At 44.5% G+C, this 24,835-nt stretch overlaps 1 protein-coding gene across 2 annotated transcripts in view; it reads left to right on the top strand.

Annotated features, from left to right (window-relative positions):
• Positions 1-10,049: 10,049 nt before the first annotated feature.
• The window catches only part of MYO1B (myosin IB), a 218,409-nt gene continuing 203,623 nt past the window's right edge, over positions 10,050-24,835 (top strand). For both annotated transcript variants that reach the window (XM_089330158.1, XM_089330155.1), the window contains exon 1: positions 10,050-10,114. The gene's annotated coding sequence lies outside the window, so the exon portion shown is untranslated. The remainder of the gene's footprint in view (positions 10,115-24,835) is intronic.

Genomic DNA, 24,835 nt, shown 5'->3' with positions numbered 1-24,835 from the left:
AGAGCCTCCCCAAAACAACTCACAAAAGGCAGGCTGGATGCAACAGCAAGAGGATTTTATTACCAGCTAGCTGGGGCTCTTACCGGCACATACGACGTAGCCCAGTGCTGAAGCAAGAAGCCCCATCCCTCTCCTCCCAGCATTTTTATGCACTAGAGTAGACACGTACATATGTCATTACACACGTAGGCGAGTTCCTTATTCCTTATATGGCAATTACCTAAATTTATGCACTTTATTGGTGCATTTCAGCAATGTAGCGGCTGGGCGTCACACAGGAAGGCGGAAGAATCTAAATTCCAGAAATAGTTTCACTCCCATACCCTTAGGCCTGTTTCTTCTGGCTTAAAATAAGCCCTGTCATGGAGGAATGACGGTTCTCACAACAGGTCCTAAAAGCTCCTAAGACCAAAATTTAGCTTGACTTTAATATGTTGCCCCATATTTCATATCACTTCATCTTAATATACTACATTATTAAGTCTTAATTTCAAATGTACTTAATCTAAGCTAATTTAGGGTTTGAATTAATTACTTATAACTGAACTCCACAGAAGATCTTTTTTTTCTCTGTCTCCTTCTTTCCCTGTAATTCTGCCTTTCAAATAAATAAATAATAATCTTAGCCTTTAAATAACATTCAAATTTGTTTTCTATTTTTGGAGTTGGTATATAAGAATGCCGTTGATTTTTGTTTGTCGATTTTATATCCCGCAACTTTGCAGGATCTCACTTTATTATCAGTGAGATCATGCCATTTGCAAATAAGGCTAATCTGACCTCCCTGTTTCTGATTTGTATGCCTTTGATGTCTTTTTCTTGCCTAATAATTCTGGCTAAAACTTCTAGAACTCTATTAAATAATACTGGTGAGAGTATCCATCTTGTCTGATTTGGGATTTTAGTGGAATGGCTTTAATTTTTCTCCAGTCAGCATGATGCTGGCTGTCAATTTGTCATATATTGCCTTGATTGATTGTATTGAGGTGTGTTCCTTCTATATCCAATTTTTAAAAAGTTTTTATTATCAAAGGATGTTGTATTTTATCAAATGCTTTCTCTGTGCTTATTGAGATAACCATATGGTTTTTATCCTTTATTTTGTTGATGTGATGTATCACATTTTTTGTGTATGTTGAACTATTCCTGCATCCTTAGGATAAATCCCACATGGTCTGTCTGGGTGGATGATATTTTTGATGTGTAATTGGATTTGATTTGCTGCTGTTTTCAACTATTTTTGCAACTATATTCATCAGAGAATTGGTCTATAGTTCTCTTTCTTTGTTGTATCTTTCTCTGGTTTGAAACTATAGTACTGCTAGCTTCATAGGATAGGTTTGGAAGAGTTACCTCCCTTTTAATTGTTCTGAATACTTTAAGAAGCATTAGGATTATTCTTTACAAGTTTAACAGAATTCAGCAATGAAGCCATCCGGTCTTGGGCTTTTCTTTCCTGAGAGGCTCCTTATGATCGATTCAATCTCAGCCTTGATTATCGGTCTATTCAGATTTTCTCTTTCTTCATGCCTCAATTTTTGTAAATTACTTGTATCCAGAAATATAACCATTTATTCTAGATTGTCCAAATTGTTGGCATATAGCTGTTTGTATTAAATCCCAATTATTTTTTGTATTTCTGTGGTGCTAGTTGAAAACATCTCTCATCTCTGATTTTATTAATTTGGATCTTCTCCCTTTTTTCTGGTCAGTTGGGTCAATCAATGGTTTATCAATTTTGTTTATTTTTTCCACAACACAGCTCTTCATTTCACTGATCTTTTGTGTAGATTTTATTTCTTCTCTATTTTTAAAAATTTCTTCCCTCCTACTAATTTTGAGTTTGATTTGCTGTTGGTTTTTAGGTCCTTGAGATGCACTGTTAAATCATTTATTTTGTATATTTCCAATTTTATTTAGATACTTAATGCTATAAACTTTCTTTTTTTTTTTTTTTTTTTTTTTGACAGGCAGAGTGGACAGTGAGAGAGAGAGACAGAGAGAAAGGTCTTCCTTTGCCGTTGGTTCACCTGGTTCACCCTCCAATGGCCGCCACTGCAGCCGGCGCACCGCGCTGATCCGATGGCAGGAGCCAGGGTCCAGGTGCTTTTTTCCTGGTCTCCCATGGGGTGCAGGGCCCAAGCACCTGGGCCATCCTCCACTGCACTCCCTGGCCATAGCAGAGAGCTGGCCTGGAAGAGGGGCAACCGGAACAGAATCCGGCGCCCCAACCGGGTCTAGAACCCGGTGTGCCGGCGCCGCTAGGCGGAGGATTAGCCTAGTGAGCCACGGCGCCGGCCTTATAAACTTTCTTCTTAACACTGCTTTTGTTGTATGCCATATGTTTTGATGTGTTTTGTTTTCATTTTCATTCATTTCAAGGAATTTTTTATTCCCCTTTTGGTTTCTTGTATGATCCACTGTTCATTAAGGAGTATGTTGTTTAGTGTTCATGTATTCGTATAATTTTTAGAGTTTCTTTTGTTGTTAAATTCTAGCTTCATTCTAGTGTGGTCAGAAAAGATACATGATATAATTTCAATGTTTTAAAAAGATCTGTTGATAATTGTTTCATGGCCTATTATATGGTTTAATCTAGAGGAAGTTCCATGCACTGATGAAAAAAATTTGTATTCTATAGCTGTGGGATGAAATGTTCTGTAGATAACTATTAGGTCCATTTGTTCTAAACTGTAGATTACTTCTGTTATTTCTATGTTGATTTTTTTTTTTCTGGTTGATCTGTCCATTGATGGAAGTGAGGTGTTGAAGTCTCCCATTACTATTGTATTTGGAGCTTATGTTTCCCTTTGGATCCATTAACATTTATTTTATAAATTGGGTGCATATGTACTTACTATAGTCACATCTTGTTGATTTGATCTTTTAATTACATAATGACCTTTGTCTAGCAGTTTCTGTCTTGAAATGTGTATTGTCTGATAAGAGAATAGTTGCTCCCACCCATTTTTTTATTTCTTTTTTAATTTTTTAAAGATTTATTTATTTATTTGAAAGGCAGAGTGACAGAGAGGCAGAAGCAGAAAGAGAGAGAGATCTTCCATCCACTGGTTCACTCTCCAGATGGCCGCAACAGCTGCAGCTGGGCTGATTGGGAACCAGGAGCCAGGAGCTTCTTCCAGGTCTCCCATGTGGGTGCAGGGGCCCAAGCACTTGTGCCATCTTCTGCTACTCTCCCAGGCCATGGCAGAGAGCTAGATCAGAAGTGGAGCAGCAGGGTCTCGAACCGGCACCTAGTGCATATGCAGCCAGAGGCTTTACCCACCCAGCGTCTCATTATTTTTTTTTAATTTCTCTATGCATAGACTGTCTTTTTCCACCCTTTCACTTTCATTCTGTATGTATCATTATCGGTGATGTATATTTCTGGTAAACAGCATATATATGGGTCTTGTTTATTTATCCTTTCAGTCAGTCTGTATCTTTTAACTGGAGAATTTAATCCATTTCTATTCAGGGTTATTGCTGATCAACAATGACTTGGCACTGCCATTTTCCCCTAAATATTCCTATTGTCTGTTTTGAATCTCCTTTGGTCTTTTACTAGGAGGTTTTCTGCCTTCATATTCTTGCATGATGCTGATTATCTTTTTGTTTCTGTGTGAAGCACATCCTTAAGTATCGTTTGTAAGGCTGGCTGGATGGTGACAAATTCTTTTAATTTATGCTTATCTTGGAAGGTCTTTATTTTACCTTCAATGATGAATAAAAGCTTCACTGAGTAATGTATTCTGGGTTGGCCGTTTTTTTCTTTTAGGACTTAGACTAAATCTTTGCATTCTCTCCTGGCCTAAAGGGTTTCTGTTGAGAAATCTACTATAATCTGATGGTAGAGCCTTTAAAAGTGATCTGGCATTTGTCTTGTCAAAATTTTAGGCTATTCTCTTTATATGTTACTTTTGAAAGCTTCACTGTAAGGTTTCATGGTAAGGATCTTTTCTTATCATGCCTATTTTGGGTTTTATGTGCTTCCTGTATTTGGATGTCCATATCTTTCTCCAAATTGGGGAAATTTTCTGACATTATTCAACTGAATAGGTTTCCTGATGCATTCTTCCCCCCACCCATACACCTTCAGGAATCCTAAGACTTGTATATTTTGTCCTTTGATGGTATACCATAGACCCTGAACACTATTTTCAGTCTTTTTTTTTTTTTTTTTTTTTTTTTTTGACAAGCAGAGTGGACAGTGAGAGAGAGAGACAGAGAGAAAGGTCTTCCTATTTGCCGTTGGTTCACACTCCAATGGCCGCTGCGGCCGACGCACCGCGCTGATCCGATGGCAGGAGCCAGGTGCTTATCCTGGTCTCCCATGAGGTGCAGGGCCCAAGGACTTGAGCCATCCTCCACTGCACTCCTGGACCACAGCAGAGAGCTGGCCTGGAAGAGGGGCAACTGGGACAGAATCCAGCACCCCGACCGGGACTAGAACCCAGGGTGCCGGCGCCACAAGGCAGAGGATTAGCCTAGTAAGCCGCGGCGCCGGCAGGTTTTCAGTCTTTCTAATTTCTTCTTTTAACTTTTTCTTTTTGAAAATGTTTTGGTCTGACAGATATTTCCAAAGACGTGTCTTCTAGATCAGATATTCTTTCTTCTGCCTCACCAAACCTGCTGTTAAGGCTTTCCACTGTACTTTTTATTTTACTTATTGAATACTTCATTTCTAATATTTCTGTTTTTTAAAAAAATATCTCTCTCTTTGCAGAATTTCTCACCCATGCCATGTACTGGTTTCCTTATTTCATTTAACTGTTTCTCTGTGCTTTTGAGTAACATTACAACCTTTTTTTTTTTGAATTCTTTTTTCGGGCATTTCGTCAACATTCGCTGCTTCACAGTCCAGTGAATTATTATGTCCCTTTGAGGGGGCATAAGGCCTTGTTTGTTCATGTTTTTTATGTCTCTACATTGACTTTGTGCATCTGGAGTATCTCTTATTATTCTCAACTCCAGAAGATTTTTAAAAAATTTTTTTTAATTGAAGGTTATAGTCCCTGCAAATGTGCCTCTGCAGTTTGGTGGAGTGCCTAAGGCTTCCACTTGAGTTCCAGGGGTGTGTGCTGGGCAGAGCTGGGAAGCTCTGGCCACTATTTGGGGGGGTGGGGGTCAGAGTCCAGAGAGATACCTGAGTTGGGCAGGCGGAGCACCCCTGGGCGTAGTCAGAGGAGTAAGGGGATGTCGAGCTGGCTAGTGTGTTCACAGTCCCAGCTCTTCACTGTCCCAGGGTGAACCAGCTCATTCACTGCTTAGATTGAGCTCACAGGGCCAGTGCACCCTGCCCACCCAGGCACACACACTATTCAGAGCGCTGACCCACTTCACTGTGTATCCCCCCGTCTCTCATGAGAACCATCCCCAACATACAGGAAGTTCTGAGTCTCTCCAGTCAGACTGGTTGGTGCTCAAGAACGCACCACAACCCATGACCCTCTCGGTTCTGTGGCCTATACCCAGAACTCCCACGGTCACAGGGTACCTGCGCTGGACAGATGGCCTTCCCAGCTGAGAGCTGGCAGTGTAGGTGCAGGAATAACTGGTGGTGGCATGTCTACCCTCTCTCCTTTCTGCTCTACAGAACTCTGCTCTGTTCTGACTGTTCTCCACATCCTAGTCTCTAAGTCAATCCCCTGGGGATGTGGTCCTTCCTTCTGATATCTTTCTATGGCTGAGGTCAATGCAGCTTCTTACTGATCAGCTATCTTAGATCAAGCCCTACCCATATGCATTTTAAAGAGGTATTATAGGGGCCGGCGCCGGGTTCTAGTCCTGGTCGGGGTGCCGGATTCTGTCCCAGTTGCCCCTCTTCCAGGCCAGCTCTCTGCTGTGGCCAGGGAGTGCAGTGGAGGATGGCCCAAGTGCTTGGGCCCTGAACCCCATGGGAGACCAGGAGAAGCACCTGGCTCCTGCCTTCGGATCAGCGCGGTGCACCGGCCGCAGCGTGCTGGCCGTGGCAGCCATTGGAGGGTGAACCAACGGCAAAGGAAGACCTTTCTCTCTGTCTCTCTCTCTCTCACTATCCACTCTGCCTGTCAAAAAAAAAAAAAAAGAGGTATTATAGGGGCACTGTGGTGTGATAGGCTGGGTCTCCGCCTGCCACGCCAGGTGGAGTGGATGACAGTTCCGATCCTGGCTGCTCCACTTCTGATCCAACTCTTTGATGTGGCCTGGGAAGGCAGTGGAGAATGGCCCAAGTGCTTGGGCCCCTGGACCCATGTGGGAGGCCCAGAGGAAGCTCCTGGATCCTGGCTTCTGATTGGCCCAGCTCCGGCTGCTGCAGCCATTTGGGGAGTGAACCAGCAGATGGAAGATCTCTCTGTCTGTAGCTCTACTTCTCAAATAAATAAACTTTTTAAGTGAGGTATTGTATACACAGAAGTATTTGTTATTTGGGACAAGCTTATGTATTTCTGGACTAATTCTCTCCTAGTGAAAAGAGTGGCTGTGTACCAGGTACTCGGCATTTAATCAAGGCTCACATTACTCCTCCTCCCATGCTCATCTCATCCCTCTCCCTGCCTTCCACAAGTCCATGAGTTCTTCAGTATTCAGAGGACTATTACCTCCTTCATCTGTTCTTTCCTGTCAACATATTTAAAACAAGATCTAGCTGGGCCAGCATTGTGGTGAAAGGGTTAAGCTGCCACCTTCCATGCCGGCATCCCATATTAGAGCCATTTTGAATTCTGGTTGCTCCACTTCTGATCTAGCGCCCTGCTATTCCATCTGGGAAGGTAGTGGCCTGGGTACTTGGGCCTCTGACACCCATGTTGGAGACCTGGATGGAGTTCCAAGCTCCTGTTGTCACCATTTGGGGAGTGAACCAACAAATGGAAGATCCCTCTCTCACTCTCCCTTTTAAATAAATAAACAAATAAATCTTTAAAAAAATGACTTAGCCTTATCTCCTCTGTATTTCCACATCTTTTTGTTTATACTTCACATAGAAGATCTATCACATTCTAATTTGCTTTTTAGTTATTTGTATACATGTCAAAATTTCCCCTGAGCAGTATATGAGATCATTACAGCAAGGACTAAGTCCTTATTTTTTAATTTATATATTCATTTGAAAGTTAGAGTTACACAGAGGAGGGAGTAGTGGAAAGGAGAGAGAGAGAAAGAGAAAATCTTCCATCTACTGGTTCACTCCCCAGATGGCCGTAACAACCTGCAAGGGGCCAGGCCAAAGCCAGGAGCCAGGAGCTTCTTCTGGGTCTCCTATGTAGGTGACAGGGTACCAAACACTTGGGCCATCTTCCACTGCTTTTCTTAGGCCATTAGCAAGGAGCTAAATTAGAAATGGAGCAGCTGGGACACAAACTGGCACCCATATTGGTGAATTAACCTGCTGTGCCATAATACCTGTCCCAAATGCAATTTTTTTTTTTAACTTTTATTTAATGAATATACGTTTCCAAAGTACGAATAATGGATTACTATGGCTTCCCCCCCATACCGTCCCTCCCACCCACAACCCTCCCCTTTCCCACTCCCTCTCCCCTTCCATTCACATCAAGATTCATTTTCGATTATCTTAATATACAGAAGATCAGCTTAGTATACATTAAGTAAGGATTTCAACAGTTTGCTCCCACACAGAAACATAAAGTGAAAAATAATAGATGATTTTTTTTAATGATGATGAAATCAGATCAGACCTATTGTCATGTTTAATCCCAGTGAGAGTCAAGTTGGGAGTTGATAGTTTCTTTTCTTTTCTTTTCTTTTTTTTTTTTTTCTTTTTTTTTTTTTTTTTTTTTACAGAGGATCAGTTTAGTATGCATTAAGTAAAGATTTCAACAGTTTGCACCCCCATAGAAACACAAAGTGAAATATACTGTTTGAGTACTCGTTATAGCATTAAGCCTCAGTGTACAGCACATTAAGGACAGAGATCCTACATGAGGAGTAAGTGCACAGTGACTCCTGTTGTTGACTTTACCAATTGACACTCCTGTCTATGGCATCAGTAATCTCCCTATGCTCCAGTCATGAGTTTCCAAGGCTATGGAAGCCCCTTGAGTTCTCCGACTCTTATCTTGTTTAGACAAGGTCATAGTCAAAGTGGAGGTTCTCTCCTCCCTTCAGAGAAAGGTACCTCCTTCTTTGAAGACCTGTTCTTTCCACTGAGATCTCACTCACAGAGATCTTTTGCCAGAGTGTCTTGGCTTTCCATGCCTGAAATACTCTCATGGGCTTTAATTCATTAACATTTTCTGGGATTTTATCAGCTGGGAGGGATACCAGTGCAGATAAACGCATTTTTAAACAACATTGCTATGCTATATAGCCAGTCCACTTGTCTAAATTTTCCAACAAATGCATTAGCCTGAAGGGGAAAAACAAATTTTGTTGGGAACACCTTGAAATTCCCTTTGAGAAGACGTGGTCACAGCTGATTCCCAATCTGTCATGATTTCGGGGTTCAATTAGAATCCTTTTTTTTTTTCCTGCGGAAGTCCATCCAGTTTCAAATGAGCATCTGTAAAGTGCTTTGCTTTTTAAACATTCACCACACCCAGCCTTTGCCTGTTTTTGTTTTTAAATAAATCTCACCATCTTTCTGTAATTAGTCCCAACAATATCACTGTTGTTTTCAGGGTAATGTTGGAAAGCCCCAACAATTTGGACAATACCCACACATGGTAGTTAATTTAAGGCTTTCTACATTAAGGGAGACTTTCCACTTCAAAATAAGAGTTTGATTTCACCAGTGTTACTGAGCCTAGGCCAATTAACTTGTAATTTGCGGTTGGCTCCAAAAAGTCACTCCCTGGAAGGGGGTCTGGGTGCTCTCTAAGTCCTGACACCAATCTGGCTTGGGCAAAGCAGAAGGACTTGGAAGAAGCCTCTCCAGCCAGGGGACCACTCATGCTACACTAATTAGACCTGGAAACTGGTTCAACCCGTTGGATCAGAAAGCAGCCACAAAGTAGGTGTGTAAAAAATAGAAATGGATCGCTTGTGAAAGTGCAGGTGGAATATAGTAATTGCCAGGTTAACCTAAATCATCTTTTGAGAGTCCACATCCCTCCCACCTCCGTAAATAGTCCTTTAATTGTGCAATTTCCTTAGTTTGAACCAGGCTGGTTGTTCTACCATGGGTCTGACAAGCTAGAAAGCCCAGCCATTGGGCAGTAAAACGCCTCAGGTGCATTAGCATTAGTGGTAGATTCCAACTGGCCCCAGTGTTCTGCCTGCCACTGCTTGGCTGTAAGCCTTTTAGACTATTTAATTCAACAACACTGATTTGGTGCTTAGTATGTGCAAGTCCTGTGCTGGACACCCTGCTAATGCCAGAATACATTCCCAAGGGACTGAGTAGCTTGGAAAGATCGCAGACATTTTATACCAGAATCCTCTAGCTCATTGTGAGGAGAAGACACTGTCTCCTAAAAAGTTGAGCTGGCTGGGGAAAGGAGGAAGGAGGTGGGTCACCGGGAAGGAGGGATTCGAGGGTTGTAGTGGCTCTCATCCTCCCCAGTGGAAATTTCGACAAAGTTGGGGCAAGGGGTCTAGTGCCGAGAAGGATTTGCTGGTTTGGAGATTTTAGGAGGTGAGGATGCAGAATCTACTGTTTGATGCCAGCTGAGGGTCTGTGCTTTTCATTCTAACAGGACATGATGCATTCATGATTCAGTGGCTGTTTAGATGGAGTGGCACACATTTCTTCTGCTTGCCTTTAGACTTATTTGAATATACACTTATGCTACTTGTTCTCTGGAGTTTTCCTCTATGAAGTAGGAGAAATCTATTTTTATTTGCATTAAAAAATTTTTTTAACCTCCTGAGGATTGAGGGTGGGGAGAGGGGAAGGACATGACAGGAAGATGACAAATCCATTTTAATGTTTAAATCAAAACAGAAAGCCAATTTAAAATACGATCTGTTGCTTGGTACTGGGGAATCACACAGGTCTAATTAAAATCTTTTAACCACATGCTTTGTTCAGAGAGATCTTTTGAGAAACCCAGCTAGTATTTGTCTCATGAAAGCAACCCTGATTTATGGAGTTCGTTTGTATGACAGGTGCTATAACTGTGATGTCGGGGCCCAGGGAGCCAGAAACCGTCCCTGATTGGACATTGGAAACGTGAGTACGCAGAGTGGCGGAGTGATGTGTTTTATTACTCTCCCCCTTTTCCAAAGCGTAACATTGTGCCGCTTACCAAAATGCTTTGTTCATTGTTTTTCTAATTATCATTTGGCCACTAATCCATAGGCTAGGTTGCTGAACTAAATTTCCAGCTAAGAATCTTTAGAGGGTGGGCGTTTGGTGCAGCGATTAAGTCGCTACTTGGGACACCTGCATCCCATGTCAGACTGCCTCAAGTCCCTGCCATTCCCCTTCCAGCCAAGTCTTCCTGCCAGCGCACCCCCTGAGAGGCAACAGATGATGACTCCAGTACTTGGGTTCCTGCCACTCACATGGGAGACTTGGATTCAGCTCCAAGCTCCTGCCTGATTCAGCCCTGCCTGTTGTAGGCATTTGGGGACAGAGCCAGGGGATGGAAGATCTCTCTCTCCCTCTGTTTCTCTCTACCTTTCAGATAAAATTTGAATAGAATAAAATTTGAAAACAAGACTCTTTAGGTCAAAAAACACATTTGGTGATGTGGCTTGGGACTCGATTTGTAGGAAGTCTTCTAGAGTCCTCCTTTAAAATCCAAGTACTCTTTGGCAGTGTTGTTACTAGGTAACAGCTTAAAACACCATGGTCAGTATCTTGGGGTGGATTAGTTGGCAATTATATGAAAAGGAGAGGAGTTCAAGGTGGTAAAGGAAGCTGCCTGGGAGAGAAGGATGCTTCTAGTCGGAGCAGCAGCATCAACTGGAGCTACTAGAGACCAAATTCATCTTTTGACTCCAGCAGACCTCATCACTCACCAGCAGTCCCCCATGATGTTCTACGAATAAATCATGTCCTTCTGCACTCCGATTCTTTGGGGACATGAGCTCCTGTCCCTCCCCATTGCTTTCCGGGCCATCTTCACATATGGTGGAGCACTGGGAATATTTACAGAATGAATGAGAATTCTAATCCTCAGTTTATTTCTATTTGCAATATCTAAGCCACTTAGTTGTGTCATCTTTCTTTTCAAAAGGAATGACTTCAGAGTATTCTAGAAATTGAGATATTTATCTTTGTCTAAAGGCTCTAAAAAAGACAGGTATCCAGTTCCTCTGTGAAATAATAAAAATAGCAGGTGAATAACATATTAATGTTTGCAATATGCTATCTCTTCTTACAAACTAATTTAATTCTCACTCTAACCCTGTGAGAAAAATGCTGCTATTATTAGTGTTATTATTATTATTATTATTATTATTTAACAGATAAAGAACCAAACCATGGAATTCAAGTCTGCTTGAATTTCCCTTTCTTGAGGTCAGTGTTGTGGTGCAGCAGGTAAAGCTGCCACTTGTGGCACTGGCATCCCATACCAGAGTGCCAGGGACTCACCTGCCTGCTAATGTAGCTGGAAAGGAAGGGGATGGTGGCCCAAGTACTTGGGCCCCTGCCACCACGTGGGGGACCAGGCTGGAGTTCTGGGCTCTTTCAGCCTGGCCTAGCCCTGGCTGTTATGGCCATTTGGGGAGTGAACCGGCCTATGCAGGATCTCCCTCTCCCTCTCCCTCCCTTCTCCCTCCCCTCTGCCTCTCCCTCTCCCTCTCCCTCTCCCTCCCCTCTCCCTCTCCTTCTCCCTCTTTCTCTCCCTCTCCCTCTCCCTCCCCTCTCCCTCCCCCTCCCCTCCCTCTCCTCCCTCCCCCTCCCCCTCACCTCTCTCTCTCTTTCTCTCATTCAGCATTTTAAATAAATAAATAAACCTTTAAAAAATAAAATTTCCCCTTCTTACTATTAAAATGGAGAAATGTGCTAAATGACAATGATAAAAAAGGTTTATTTGTTTCTGATCAAACTATTATCCACTCAATAAAAAGTAAACACAAAAAGAAAAAGAAAAAGATGGCACCCATCCCTCAGGAGTACAGCACAGTCCTAAGTACCTACCTGTATAACAATCTAAGCCCTAATACCCGCATGGACCTGGGCTGTTGGATACAAACGTCGTGGAATGGAGGATTCAAGACCACGGGGAAAGTATGTCCACCAGATGGCACTCACTGCTCTCAGTGAGGGGCATGGGTGGGAGCACTCCCAACTGTTGTTTAGCAACAGGTTCAAGTATTGTACTGGCCTCATCATTGGTTTCCTAGGCCTGCAGCCTTTTGCCCAGGGTGAGCTGAGGGGCTGCCAGACACCCATGAGTGCACTCTATTTTGTTATTTGGGGGAAGAGAGTTCCCAGGCACAGTCAGTATGGTACAGTACATGGGTGCAGGGCTGTGTTTCAAATCCAAATTCAAACGCATGTTTCTTTAAGTTCCAATCCTACTGGTTACTGGTTGTATAACCTTGGACAGGTCACTCAACCTGTCAGTGTTCCAGGGTTCTCGCCCATGAAACAAGGACATTCATTGCACTTGCTTCATTCTGTGTCACCTGTTGTGATAGTGCACTGATCACAGAGGGCCCCAATAAATATTCTAGGAGATGGAATTCATCAGGCGGCTCATCAGTAGTGGGGTGATCAGGGCTTTATGTGACTTAAACTATCCCATCAAGGAGATGAACTGGAGCTCCACTTTTAAATGGCGATATAAAGCCATGACTATTTCCTGATGTAAGAAGGAGAAATCCGGGGTTAGCATCTGCAGTGAGCTAGTCAGCCACTTCTCCCGGAGCTGCTGCCGCAAAGATGAGCAAGGCCCCACCTTCATGAAGCTTATAATCTAGCAGTGAAATAAATGTTAAAGACATGATGATAAAAAAATAAACAATGACAAATATGCAGAGGAATGTTAAAACAGGTCCATCTAACCTTGTCTGAAGTTCAGGGAAGACTTCCAAGAGGAAGTCAGGCAAATAGAAGGTGGTTGAGTGTGCCAGGCATTTGCGTAGGGAAGGAGCCTGCTAAATTCAAACAGCTGAGAAGTTCAGTGCAGCCAAGGCACAGAAAGAGCTGGACAAAGAAGCTGGAAGCTGGAGATGTTCTTAGTGAACGGTAACACCTGAGAAGGGGTCTTCAAAAAGGCACTGCCATCAGATGATGGGGCTCTAAGAACTGCATTCTTCAAAGCCATTATGTCTGAGACGAAGAGGCGAGATGGAGAGAATAAGACTGGATTGAGGGGTTGGTGTTGCAGTGTAGTAAGTAAAACCACCGCCCGCAATGCTGGCATCCCATATGGGAGCCAGCTGGTGTCCGACTGTTCTACTTCTGATCCAGCTCCCTGTTAATGTGCCTGGGAAGGCAGTGAAAGATGGCCCAAGTGCGTGGGCCCCTGACACCCACATGGGAGACCTGGATGGAGCTCCTGCCTCCTGGCTCCAGTCTGGCCCAACCCCAGCTGTTGAGGCCATTTGGGGAGTGAACCAGCAGATAGAAGATCTCTCTCTCTGTCTCTCCCTCTCTCTCTCTCTGTAACTCTGCCTTTCAAGAGAGAGGTCTTCCATCTGCTGGTTCACTCCTCTGTTGGCCGTAACGGCTGGAGCTGTACCAATCCGAAGCCAGGCGCCAGGAGCTTCCTCCGGGTCTTCCCACGCTGGCGCAGGGGTGCAAGGACTTGGGCCATCTTCTACTGCTTTCCCAGGCCATAGCAGAGAGCTGGATCGGAGGTGGAACAGCCAGGACTCGAACTGGTGCCCACATGGGATGCTGGCACTGCAGGCTGTGGCTTTACCCGCTTCGCCACAGCACTGGCCCGAAATAAAATAAATCCTAAAAAAAAAAAAAAAAAAAAAAGACCAGACTGGGAGAGAGACCAGTGCAGAGATTTGTGTGGTTTTAGGCAGGTGATGATGGCAGCCTGAACCAGTGTGGTGGGCATGAGTGACTCTGAGACATTTGGGTGTGTGGACCTGACAGGATGTATGGATCAGATATGTGAGAGGGAGGACTCAGGTTTCTGACTTAAACAAGAGGATTGATGATAGCCTGGCTCTTTCCCAAAACAGAAAACACTGGAGAAGTAGCAGTTTTGGAGATAAGTTCAGGTGTTTGTTTCAAGATGAGTTTAAGATCAAAGAATTAAGCAATAGAAACTGTTAAGAGAGTACTAGGGGCTAGTGCTGTGGCATAGCAGGTTAAGCATCCCATATGGGCACCGGTTCTAGTCACAGCTGCTCCACTTCCAGTCTAGCTCTCTGCTGTGGCCTGGGAAAGCAGTGGAGGATGGCCCATAGTCCTTGGGCCCCTGCACCCGCATGGGAGACCCAGAAGCAGCTCCTGGCTCCTGGCTTCAGATTGGCGCAACTCCAGCCGTTGCGGCCAATTGGGGAGTGAACCAACAGATAGAAGACCTCTCTCTCTCTCTCTCTCTGCGCCTCTCTTTCTCCCTGTAACTCTGTCTTTCAAATAAATAAACCTTTAAAAACAAAACAAAAAAAAAACAACACACATTCTTTGGATTTGAGAACAAAGAGGTCCTGCATGACAACTTTCATTTTTTAAAATATTCATTTATTTATTTAATTATTTGAAAGCCAGGGGCCAGGAGCCAGGAATTCCATTGGATCTCCCACATGGGTGGCAGGGGCCCAAGCATTTGGACCGTCTTCTGTTGCTTCCCAGGCACATTAGTAGGGAGCTGGGACTGTAACCAGCACTCCAATACGGGATGCCAGTGTCACAAGCAGTGGCTTAACCCACTGCCCCACCACGTGGGCTCCACAACCACTTTCTATGTAGTGTTGAAGGCAGAAGCCTGAATCCAGGAAGCTCTGAGTAGAAAAGAAATGTGAGGTGAGGAGATGGTGATAACACACTGAAAACATTTTCTAGAAATTTCCTGGTATGGTGAGGTGAAAGGAGGGTTTTTTAAAATGAGAGAAACATGAGCAATTTTAAATGGTTATAAAAGGAAGGTAAGGAAGAGGGGAGGGGAAGGGAGGAGAGAGGAGAGGAGGGGAGAGGAGAGGGGAGGAGAGGAGAGAAGAGGGGAGGAGAGGAGAGGGGAGGGGAGAGGAGGGGAGAGGAGAGGGGAGGGGAGGCAAGGGAAGAGGAGAGGAGAAGGGAGGGGAGGGAAGGGTAGAGGAGAAGAGAGGGGAGAGGAGGGGAGGGAGAGAGGTCTTCCATCTTCAGTTTCACTCTCAACTGCCTGCAATAACCAGGGCTGGTTGTTGCCAAGTGCGGGAGCCAGGAGCCATGAACTCCATCCTGGTTTCCCACATGGGTGACCGGGTCTAAGCTCGTGAGATGTTCACTTGCTGCCTTGCCGAGAGCATGCGTTAACAGGACGCTGGAATCAGGAGCAGTCAGACTCCATTCCAGGCCCTCTGATACAGGATGTGGGCGTCGTAACTGCTGTGTCAACACCCATCCATCCTGTGAGTTTTTACAATGTAAATTTGAGTAGCTCATGTTCATACACAAAACCTTTCAGTGCTCTTAGGAAAAAATATTTTTTAAAAGATTTTATTTATTTATTTGAGAGATAGAGTTACAGACTGTGAGAGGGAGAGACAGAGAGAAAGGTCTTCTGTCCGTTGGTTCACCCCCAAATGGCTGCAACAGCTGGAGCTGCACCGATCCGAAGCCAGAAGCCAGGAGCTGCTTCTGGGTCTCCCACGTGGGTGCAGGGGCCCAAGGACTTGGGCCATCCTCTACTGCTTTCCTAGGCCATAGCAGAGAGCTGGATGGGAAGAGGAGCAGCTGGGACTAGAACCAGTGCCCATATGGGATGCCAGTGCAACAGGTGGAGGATTAACCTACTGAGCCATGGCGCCAGTCCACAAAAAAATATTTTTAAAAAATCCTTAATCAGGCCTCCAAGGCCCTGCTCAGTCCTTCCAGAGGCTCCTCAACGATGCCTCTGCCCGGTTTCTGTTCTTTGCAATGCTGTTTCCTTGTCCTGAAATGCTGTTCCTTGCCAGCCCTTGAAAGTATATTTACCTGAAGGCTCCTATTTGGCCTTCAGTGTCCAGGTATCAGCTTCATCTTCCTGCATGAAAAAGAGCTTCATTTAGAGGCCAGCACTGTGGCATAGTGGGTAAAGCCGCAGCCTGCAGTGCCAGCATCCCATATGGGCGCCAGTTTGAGTCCCGGTTGCTCCACTTCCAATCCAGCTCTCTGCTATGGCCTGGGAAAGCAGTGGAAGATGGCCCAAATCCTTGGGCTCCTGTACCCTCATGGGAGACCTGGAAGAAGCTCCTGGCTCCTGGCTTTGGATCGACACAGCTCCAGCTGTTATGGCCAACTGGGGAGTGAAGCAGTGGATGGAAGACCTCTCTCTCTCTCTCTTCCTCTCTCTCTCTCTTTAACTCTGACTTTCAAATAAATAAATCTGTTTTAAATTTATTTTTTTTATTTATTTATTTTTTGAAATGCAGAGAGAGAGGAGAGAGAGATCTTACAGTTGCTAGTTCATTCCCAAAATGACTGCAGCAGCCAGGGCTGGACTAGACCAAAGCCAGGAGTCAGGAGCTCTATCCTGCTCTCCCATGTGAATGGCAGGGCCCCAAGCACTTGCGCCGTCATCCTCTTCTGCCTTCTCAAACACCCTAGCAGGAAGTTGGATTGGAAGCGGAGCAGATGGGATGTGAACTGGCACTCGGACATAGGATGCCAGTGTTGCAAGTGGTGACTTAACCTGCTGTGTCACAACACCAGCCCTTTCCATGAGTATCATGAACAGGCACCTAAACAATGAGTTGCAAGATGCGTCACCTAGTACCTGGGGACTTCATTTGTGTGTTTTCTTGTAACCGGATGTGTGTCTTCCATTTAACAGCTGGACCAAAGGCCATGCACTGACTCAGAGAAAATGCAGTTGTTTCTTTGACTTGAGTTCAAATGTAGAAATCTACAGGGAATAAGATGTTCTCAGGCAAAGTTAATGGTTTTGAGAGAATACACAGTGACATGCGAATGAGATTTTCTACCACAAAGGATCAATCTGATGGGTCGAGTGTGATGTGTTTCCTTGAGTATCAGGTGGGAAATAAAGTACAGCAGCTTCTGGTTGCTTTTGGGTGGGAGATAACAGACATGCTAGGTCAGAGGAAGGAGCCGCCCCGAGCAGGTTCAGATGTCAGAAGAGAAAGGGCTGTGGAGTTTGTGTAGATGCACGGGCCTGAGGCTGCCTCACACAGTGCCCCCAGCCCAGCTTGGCACAGCTCTGAGCAGTGATCCCTCTACGCTCATGAAGAACACAGAATTGCAGGAGGTCTCGGGTCAGCGCCCCGTGCCCGCCCCAGGCCCAGTGACATAAGGGGCCTCAGGAGAAGCTTTGGTAGCGAGGAGAGTCACTGGATGGTTGGGACACAGGAAACAACAAATCTCAGTAGATGCCCACTTGGGCACCCCGCTACTCCCCTCCAGGTCCCCCCGTCATCTTTCTCCCTTCAAACTTAGAGCTGAAAAATGGAGAGAGGGAGTCTTTGGATTGCCTAGGATTACGTTGTTGCCACTCAGGAGACTCTAAACCTGGTATTAATTGTGGATGTTCACTGGTTTCTCTATTACAGAAATGTGCCATTTTATGATAAACACTGACCATTTTTCCACATGGGAGTGTCCACACAGAGATTCATACTCAACACATGTCTTACTGGTAATCTTTTCCTGCATCAATGTCTGGTCTCCATGGTGACACTGCCATTGAAACCCAAAGTATTCATTCTTCATGTTGTGACAGCAAGTATCTCTCCAACACCTTCCTTGTGCAAGGCCTTATTTCAGGACTTCCCGAAGCTGTGGTCCATGATCCCCAGGAGCTTGCTATTGGAGGTGTAGACAGTCGTGCCTGAGGGGCTGAACATGCATTGACTTTAGGTCAACTCCTTTAAGGGTTTGTTGCCTCTTATTTTATTTTACATTGTTTTATTTTTAAAAGATTTTATTTATTCATTTGACAGAGTTACAGCCAGTGAGAGAGAGAGAGACAGAGAGAAAGGTCTTCCTTTGGTTGGTTCACTCCCCCAAATGGCTGCAATGGCTGCAATGTCTGGAGCTGGGCCGATCTGAAGCCAGGAGCCAGGAGCCAGGAGCTTCTTTCAGGTCTCCCATGCGGGTGCAGGACCCAAGCACTTGGGCCATCCTCCACTGCCCTCCCGGGCCATAGCAGAGAGCTGGCCTGGAAGAGGAGCAGCCGGGACTAGAACCAGCGTCCATATGGAATGCCGGCACTGCAGGCGGAGGATTAACCTAGTACACCACGGCGCCGGCCCCTGTTGCCTCTTATTATAAATAGTTGTATCATATGATTGCAAAAGTGACAAACGTTTAGATGAGAAAACTTACAAAGCATGGAGGACAACAAATTGCACCCATAAGCCCTTCTTACCTTTTACAGGTTCTCACTGTATGATTAGAAGTCAGTGTTAATATTCTGGTGTATAATACATTTATACCTTGCAAAAGTGTATCATAATCTATTAGAATTTGTCATTTAAGGAAAGCCCTGATAAACCTCAGGTGTGTGTATGTGTGTGTGTGTGATTTTTGCTTTTACTTTAAAAGGAGGAGTTGGTATTATTTGTGAGTTTCAGGGACCAAATGTATTGAGTAGCTAAATGTAGTAACTGGTGCAATAAATTTGAAAATGTATTGCAGATGAGAAAAAAAATTAAATTCAGGTTCTTGGCAGCTGAGTAGAGCCTGAGCTCGCCCTGGCTGTTGTGGGCACTTGGGAAGTGAACCAGCAAATGAAGAAGCCCTCCAAAGGTGTATGTGCCGTCTCTCTGCCTTTCAAATTAAAAAAAATAATCCTAATAAATATATGCTCATTTATTTTTACCATCAGATACTTTATATTAATGTGTTACTAATACGAAGAGAACAGATTCAATATAGTTCACAGATAAAATGAATTTAATCCATGACATATTTGTGAAAATAATTGTATCATAGACAAATATTTTTACTATCTATATGCAATAATGTATTCATTATTTTAACAAAATTCACTTAACAAAATTCATATATTCATTATTTTAATAAACATTTTAATAAAAATAATACAAATTATTATATTTTAAGGAAACAGTATAGCATTTGACTAAGAACATAGACTCTGGATTTAAGCATTTAAGCCCACACCCAAGCTGAAATTCCAGCCCTACCATTTGCTAGCTCTGTGACCTTGCATAAGTTATTTAGCCTCTCTGAAGCTGTGCCTCATTTGTAAAATGGCGATATTATCATCTATTTCACAGAATTGCTGTAAGAGCCAGTAGGACAGTATTGGCAAAGTGCTGACTCATCCCAAGACACAGAGTCAATAAATAATAGGTATCATTATTATTGTTACAGAATTTGCCGTACTACATTGCAATTGCTGATAGAGGAACACCTTCCTTTTCAGACTGTGAACACCTGGACAGGCACCAGGTCTTGGGTCACGACCTCTGTGGTACCTCTCTCCTTTCTTTTAATTTTTCTTTTAGAATTTATTTATTTGAGAGGCAGAACTACAGACAGAAAGAAGGAAAGACAGAGAGAGAAGTCTTCCATCCTCTGGTTCACTCCCCAAATGGCCACAATGGCCAGAGCTAGGCCAATCCAAAGCCAGGAGCCAGAAGTCTCCCATGCGGGTGCAGAGGCCCAAGCACTTGGGCCATCTTCTACTTTTTCCCCAGGCCATTAGCAGAGAGCTGGATGGGAAATGGAATAGCTGGGTCTTGAACTGGCACCCATGTGGGATGCTGGCACCAGAGACGGAAGCTTAACCTAGTATGCCACAGCACTGACCCTGAACTTTCTCCTTTCTAACAATGAGCTTAAAAACAGTAAGCAATCCAGCAAGATGTATTTGCTGAAAGATTCAATAGCTATGGAAAGTGCCAGACCAAATGCTTTTCCTGCAAAAGTCCCATATAATTACTGAGGTATCTAAAATGAACTCTAACTACAAATCAATAACTTTTTTATTATTATCATTTTGAAAGACAGAGCTACACAGAGAAAGGGAGAGACAGAGAGAGAGAAAAGTCTTCCATCTGCTGGTTCACTCCCCAAATGGCTGCAACAGCCAGAGCTGAACTGATCTGAAGCCAGGAGCCAGGAGCCAGAAGCTTCTTCTGGGTCTCCCATGTGGTTGAAGGGGTCCAATGACTTAGGCCATCTTCCACTGCTTTCCCAGGCCATAGCAGAGAGCTGGATCAGAAGTGGAGCAGATGGGACTCAAACCGGCACCCATATGGGATGCCGATGCCACAGGCCAGGGCTTTAACCTGCTGTGCTACAGCACTGGCCCCAATCAATAACTCTTACAATCAATATTATATAGGGTCATTTCCAGTTTGAACCCAAGCTAACATTTAATGAGCACTTACTATGTGCTGGGTTTTGTTCTAATACTTTATATTTTATTTAAGCTACTTTGTGAAGTTGATATGCTATGTTCCTTAACAGCAAAGTGAGATCTAGAGAGGGTGTTGTGAACTCCATGGCTCCTGAGATGGTAGGGTCCCCAACTCAAATCCTAGCTCTGTGTTTCCAATTCAGTACCGAGATGAGAGTTGAGAAAGAGAAGCAACTGCACATTTTTCTCTGTCTCCAGTAGAACATTAAAAAAAAAAAAAAGCCATCTCTCTTTCCTCTTCTGGAAAAACAAACAAAAGAAATGCTTGAAAATAAAAAATGGGGGAAGAAAATGCTAGCTTCCTGCATGATTTTGTCACTGCTGAGGGTTCCCAGTGAGGTCCAGGGTAGGATGGCTCCCCTGCAGAGCCCTATGGTAGGAAGCAAAAGGAGGAACGTTACTCTTAAATCCAGCTTGAGCGCAACCATTCCAGGCAGAAATTACTTGTATTGAGATGCATTGAAATACACTTTCAATGCATTTTTAAAAGCAAATAATTCAAATCCCATCTATGAACATAAAAATAATTAACTCACCTATGAAGCCATACAAGTATCAGTATGCAAAGTAAAATTGCAAGTGGAGGGCAATAAGAATTGAAAAGACAGGGCTGGTGCCATGGTGCAGTAGGTTAATCCTCCGCCTGTGGTGGCGGCATCCCATATGGGCACTGGTTCTAGTCCTGGCTGCTCCTCTTCCAATCCAGCTCTCTGCTTTAGCCTGGGAAAGCAGTAGAAGATGGCCCAAGTGCTTGGGTCCCTGCACCCACATGGGAGACCCAAAAACACTCCTGGCTCCTGGCTTTGGATCGGCACAGCTCTGGCTGTTGCAGCCATTTGGGGAGTGAACCAAAGGAAGGAAGACCTTTCTCTCTGTCTCTCCCTCTCACTGTCTATAACTCTACCTCTCAAATAAATAAATAAAAAAAAGAATTGAAAATACCCCAACTTTCTCTCAAAGAGAATCTTTCACCCCAAGTGATCTATCCAGCTGTGTTAATGACATCCATCCATCACGTGTTCATGTTGCCCACGCAAGTGGAAGACGTGTTTTAAAAATAAGAAAAAATCTTGGAGTTACTTCACTCCGAGTAAGCTGATTGGAATCCTTCCAGATCCCACATTTGCTCTGATTGACCAGAAGTCTTCTGACTTGGGAAAATATTTTTATTGCCTTCCTCCTTTTCTCGATGTCCTACAAAGACCTGGATTAGGATGGGAAACATTTTCCGAGTCCCACAGGAATGCTCTGTGAGCTGGACTGTGTGTGCTGAGGGGCCAGCTCAGGAACACCAAGGGGAGGCCTCGGGAGAAGTTTCTCCACCATCTGTATATTTCTTTCATCCGTAGCCACCACTGGCGTGTGCTCCATAAAACACGGGTCTGGGGGGGCTTTACATTATTTTTCTTCATGTGCATCACAGAAGACACAGAAGAAAGTCACCTTTAAGAGAATATCTCCATGGGACCTAGCATACTTAGTCCTTAACAAACATTTTCTTGAGTTTGCTTCTGGAATGAGGCGCACCAAGTGCAGAATCCCCTACATTAACTTGAGATGCATAAGCCAGGCAGTAGGGAGGGGGCAGGCCCTTGAAAGACGGCATTTGCCTTCTTGTCGCTAACATTCTCGTAATAACAACGAACTGAAGCGTCCATCTGGTGAAATGTTCTTTGGATGTACGAATATGAATTCACATATCACCCACAGAGTGGAGTTCTTTTTTTTTTTTTTTTTACAGGCAGAGTTGGAGAGAGAGAGAAGACAGAGAGAAAGGTCTTCCTTTTGCCATTGGTTCACCCTCCAATGGCCGCCACGGCCAGCGCGCTGCGGCCGGCGCACCATGCTGATCCGAAGGCAGGAGCCAGGTGCTTCTCCTGGTCTCCCATGGGGTGCAGGGCCCAAGCACTTGGGCCATCCTCCACTGCACTCCCTGGCCACAGCAGAGAGCTGGCCTGGAAGAGGGGCAACCAGGACAGAATCCGGCACCTCAACCAGGACTAGAACCCGGTGTGCCAGCGCCACAGGCGGAGGATTAGCCTAGTGAGCCACGGCGCCGGCTCAGAGTGGAGTTCTAAACCACTTTGATCGTAAGGGTAGTTGGTGCCTGCCCAGGAGTGCATTCTCTCCTTGGAAAATACCTGGACAATATTAACACTGCGGAACTCTGTCCTGGAATTGAGGGTGAGATGGTGTCCTGAATGGGTGAAATGATACACACGGTGTTCTCAGAGTGGCAGGTACACAGTAGGGACTCATTAAGTGCTGGGTGAATAAATGTTGGAGAATGCTAGTAGTTGTTAGGGAGCACTAGGGTGTGTCTGGAGCCATTTGGGTCACTGCAGAAGCAAAAAGTCTCATTTGTTTTCATTGGGTGTCAATTTGTTTCTTCTTTTTTCATCGATTCAATGACCATGTATTGATGCTTACCGTGCGTCAGGATCTCTCCTTGCATCTGGGGATGCAACTGTGAACATCATGGACATTGACACTTATGGATATTCAAGTGATGGAGAGAAGTGAAGCAAAACTAAACCAAGCACAGAGCAGTCAGTAACACCAGGTGGCTCAAGTCATCCTGGCTCCAGTCCTGTCTGCTCTAGGGTGGGCCATGCCTGGTGTGAGAGGCAGTGAAGAGGTTTTCTTGGGAGCTCTGTCCCATCCCCCATCTGTGGGTGCTGCCTGGCTTACCCTCCTCAGCTCTCAACGACAGAACAGGAATCAGAAGAGGGGCTACTGCACTGGAAAAAACCCTGTTAGGACACTGAACGAATTCTGATCCCTTCTGTTGAAAATTGCTCACTTAGGCGTATTAGACTTTAGTTGGACTTGCCTGCGGCCGCTCTCAAAATAATCAAACCATCTGAGGTGAACAGATTTCCTTGAGAACAATGGCCTTCTGACTGGCTCTGTAGAACTGCAGTGGTCATATGGCTCTTCCATCTTTCCTCACTATCCTCCCCACCCACCCTACCACCTGATTCATCAATACCCTCTCCTCTTGGTTTAACTATAATTGAGTAAAAAAAAACAGGGTTTGGAGTCTACATTTCCTTGAAGGCAGAACTACAGAGAGAGAGAGAAAGAGAGCCCTTCCATTCGCTAGTTCACTCCCCAAATGGCCACAACGACCAGGGCTGGAATCTAGGAGTCTGGAACTCCTTTCAGATCTCCCAAATAGGTAACAGGGCTCAAGGACTTGGACCGACTTCCTCTGCTTTCCCATGTGCATTAGCAGGGAGCTAGATTGGAAGTGAAACAGCCAGGGCTTGGACTGGTACCCATATGGGATGCCAGCCTTGCAGGTGGTGGCTTAACCCACTGTGCCACAACACCAGCCCTGGGAGTCTGCATTTTAAATAAGGTTGGGGCACCATAACCCCTGATTCAAAATAATTTCTACTTTGATGGGGCTCATAAAAATAAGACTATTTTCTCTTGACTTTCTGTTCGAGTCATAATAATTTGCTTTTGATGAATGTGATTTCTCTGCCATGCAAAGGGAAGAAGCTGAGGTTTGGTTTCATTTCTTGCCTATGGCTCTAGTTCAGGCCTACTTTTTGAGCACTACACATGGAGGCAAGTGTCTGACCAAGCAATTAATGGACTTCAAGTTACCAGATTTTAAAAGTTGGGCTGTTGAATTAGAATCCACACGGATGACTCTCATGCTTGGATGTTCTTAGTGATCAGGTGTTAGATGAAGATGCATTGTTGATGGTTATGAACCAGTCTTGCCTTTCTTATCCATGGGCATGGGCAGATCCTGAAGAAGGAGGACGTGGGATGGAGCCAACTTGACAGCAATTATGGAAGCACTCACTCTTGCGACTCTTCTGGGCAGGTCTCTGTGGAGTTGAATGACAGCAGGAAAACTAGGCAGCTACAGGGGAGTGATCCCAAGTGACCCAGTTCCCTGGCAGGCAGGTGGAAGCAATGTTGTTGGACCACCTTGGAGTACAACTCTGGTCCACATGCATGGGTGTGGCACGGCTCGGGACACCGAGAGCAGCAGACTTCTTCATTAGAGGGAGGTGGCTCTTGGATGAATTGTGTGTGGTGGAATATGAATTCATAATCAGACAGCGTCAGCTGTTACCATCAAAAGCTGGGGCCCAAATTAAATGGAGGCCTTCATGTGATGGACGTGTGGAGAGAGCCCTTTGACACTCATTGAGGAGCACTACCAAAATGTCCCCTAGAGTAAAATACTTATGTGCTCTGAAGAGACCGCACAAAACTAACTTTAATATCGTGCCAAATAGTGGTGAATGTACTCACCTTGTAACCAAATGTTTCATTTCTTAAATTCCATATATACATGTGTGTATCTGTATGTACATATGTATATGTGTGTACATATGTATATGTGTACATGTGTATATATGGGTGTGTGTATGTATATTTGTATGTGTGCATGTACCTGTCTGTGTGTGTGTGTGTGTGTG

This window comes from Oryctolagus cuniculus, chromosome 3 (genome assembly GCF_051225735.1).
Source record: "Oryctolagus cuniculus isolate XC-2025 breed Fujian yellow rabbit chromosome 3, ASM5122573v1, whole genome shotgun sequence".
In the NCBI taxonomy this organism is placed as follows: Eukaryota; Metazoa; Chordata; class Mammalia; order Lagomorpha; family Leporidae; genus Oryctolagus; species Oryctolagus cuniculus.
Note: the sequence above shows the minus strand (reverse complement) of the source record. Positions and strands in the feature narration are given on the sequence as shown.